The sequence below is a fragment of the Magnolia sinica genome, chromosome 14 (assembly GCF_029962835.1).
Source record: "Magnolia sinica isolate HGM2019 chromosome 14, MsV1, whole genome shotgun sequence".
NCBI lineage: Eukaryota > Viridiplantae > Streptophyta > Magnoliopsida > Magnoliales > Magnoliaceae > Magnolia > Magnolia sinica.
The window spans coordinates 64,039,832-64,042,230 of NC_080586.1; the positions used below are offsets into that span (position 1 = coordinate 64,039,832).

The following is a 2,399-nucleotide window of genomic DNA, read 5'->3' on the forward strand; positions in this document are numbered from 1 at the left end:
GTTTTAGGTCAAGCTTCGACGGCTTGAGGTTAGACGGTAGAGGCACTACATCGGTTTGTGGCAATTCTTCAAATTGTGGCCTCCACCGGTTAACTTCAAGTACCGGTGCAGTATCAAGCAAGGCGCACGTCTCCCTAATCATGTCATCATCAAAATCATGGGAGTGGGTCAGACACGTCTCTAGATGGTCAGAGGATAAGGTTAGAGGTGTCGTATCTTCCACTAAAGAGTCAATCATGTTAATGTCGTGGACATCGTCATCCTCCTCTAAGTTTCTGCCGTTATTTAAAAAGTTTGACTCCAATGTCATATTCCTAAAAGACATAGTCATGACACTATTCCTGCAATTGATAATTGCATTTGAAGTGGCAAGGAATGGGCGGCCAAAAATGACGGGGATCTGAGTGCTTATGTTATTGATGGGTTCGGTGTCCAGGATGATAAAATTTACAGGGTAGTAAAATCTATCAACTTGGACCAACACATCCTCAATTATCCCTCTTGGTACACGAACAGAGCGATCAGCAAGTTGTAGTATGGTTAGGGTGGGTTTTAATTCACCCAAACCTAACTGTTTGTATACCGCGTAGAGAATCAGATTGACGCCCGCTCTTAGGTCAAGAAGTGCATGATCTATTCGATGGTCCCCAATTACACATAATATGGTTAGGGTACCGGGATCCTTTAATTTCTGTGGCACGTCTTGCTTTAGAATGGCACTCACTTTCTCGGTCAAGAAGATCTTCTTTTGAATACTCTGTCGTCGTTTGGTCGTGCATAAGTCTTTCAGGAATTTGGCATATGAAGGTATCTGTTTCACGACATCAAGTAGAGGAATGTTGACTTTCACATTTCAATACCTCTAGGATATCCTGAGAGTTAAAGAGAGATTTTTGTGAAACCAACCGTTGGGGGAATGGAGCAACTGGCTTCTCTAGAAGTTCCGGTTCTAATTTTTGTGGGGCATCACTAAATCCATCATTGTTATCCTCTTTTGGTTCTTGAGACTTTTCGGGCCTAACCGAAAGAGTTTTATCAATGATTTTTCCACTCCTAAGAGTGGTGATGGATTTAGCATGCCCCATCTGATTTGAAGAGCTGGGATCATTGATCTCGTACTGCGGTTTAGGATTGGGGAGAGGTTATGCAGGAAGCATCCCCTTTTCTATAACCGTCATACGAGAATCTATCTTTTGCATAAAATTTGCAATTTCCCGCATTGCCTGAGCCAGCTCTTGTATGGAATTTTGAACCGGTTCCTCTTGAGGTTTCACTTGATTTGGATTTTGATTGAAGAAACCTTGAGGGGTAGCCATTTGTCCATTTCTCCAACTAAAGTTTGGATGATTTTTCCAACCAGGATTGTACGTATTGGAGTTAGGTCCAGTAAAAGGTCTTTGATAGTTGTTTACGGCATTAGCTTGTTCATTCAATACTCCTCGAAAGGCGGGTATTGTAGGACAATTTTCAGTTGTATGAATGTTGCAATCACAGATGCCGCAAACAATTTCATTAACCCTATCCTTCTTTCCTTTCATGGCCTCAACTTTCCTTATGAGCGTAGTCACTTTACACTTGAGATCATCCTCCTCTTTCAAGAGATATAATCCACCTTTCTCCTTTAATTGAGTCGGCCTAGACGTGGTATTCGACTTTGGGTAATAGTCCCATGATTGTGTTTTTCAGCAAGACTATCGAGGTAATCCCATATCTCGTCAACATCTTTATTAATGAACTCTCCATTACACATTATCTCGACCATTTGGCGCATGGAAGATGTCAGTCCATCATAGAAAAAATTTGTAATGCGCCACATTTCAAATCCGTGTTGTGGGCATGAACTGACCAAATCTTTGAACCTTTCCCAACATTGGAAGAATGTTTCATCTTCCCTTTGGGCAAAGTTCATGATTGCTTTTCTGAGGGTAATCGTTTTATGATGTGGAAAGAATTTTTTTATGAATTCCCTCTGCATGTCGTTCCATGTGCCAATGGATCTAGGATGCAGTGAATGTAACCACGTCTTAGCTTTCTCTTTTAAGGAAAAAGGAAAGAGTTTCAGCCTAATTGTATCCTCAGATACATTAGGAAAAAGTAATGTAGCTATAATCTCATCGAACTCTTTCAAATGTAAATATGGACTTTTTGATTCAAGTCCATGGAATTTGGGAAGGAGTTGGATAACTCCTCAGTTGATATCCATTTGTCATGTGTTTTCAGGAAAAATCATGCATGAGGGCGTACTCACTCCTGCCGGTTGTAGATAATCTCGTAAAGTACGAGGCGGGGGTGCCTGATGCACCTCATTCTCATCTTGGGTATCCTCCACCCTGGGTGGAAGTAGAGGAGGTTGGTCTTCAGCCATAACTTCAGTTAACTCGGGAGATTTCGAGTGGTGT

General features: G+C 41.6%; 1 non-coding gene across 1 annotated transcript; it reads left to right on the forward strand.

Annotated features, from left to right (window-relative positions):
* The first annotated feature begins 1,820 nt into the window (after nt 1–1,820).
* Nucleotides 1,821–1,927, forward strand: LOC131226394 (small nucleolar RNA R71). Its single transcript, XR_009161782.1, has one exon. It is a non-coding gene; the product is annotated as a small nucleolar RNA R71 (small nucleolar RNA).
* Nucleotides 1,928–2,399: the final 472 nt, after the last annotated feature.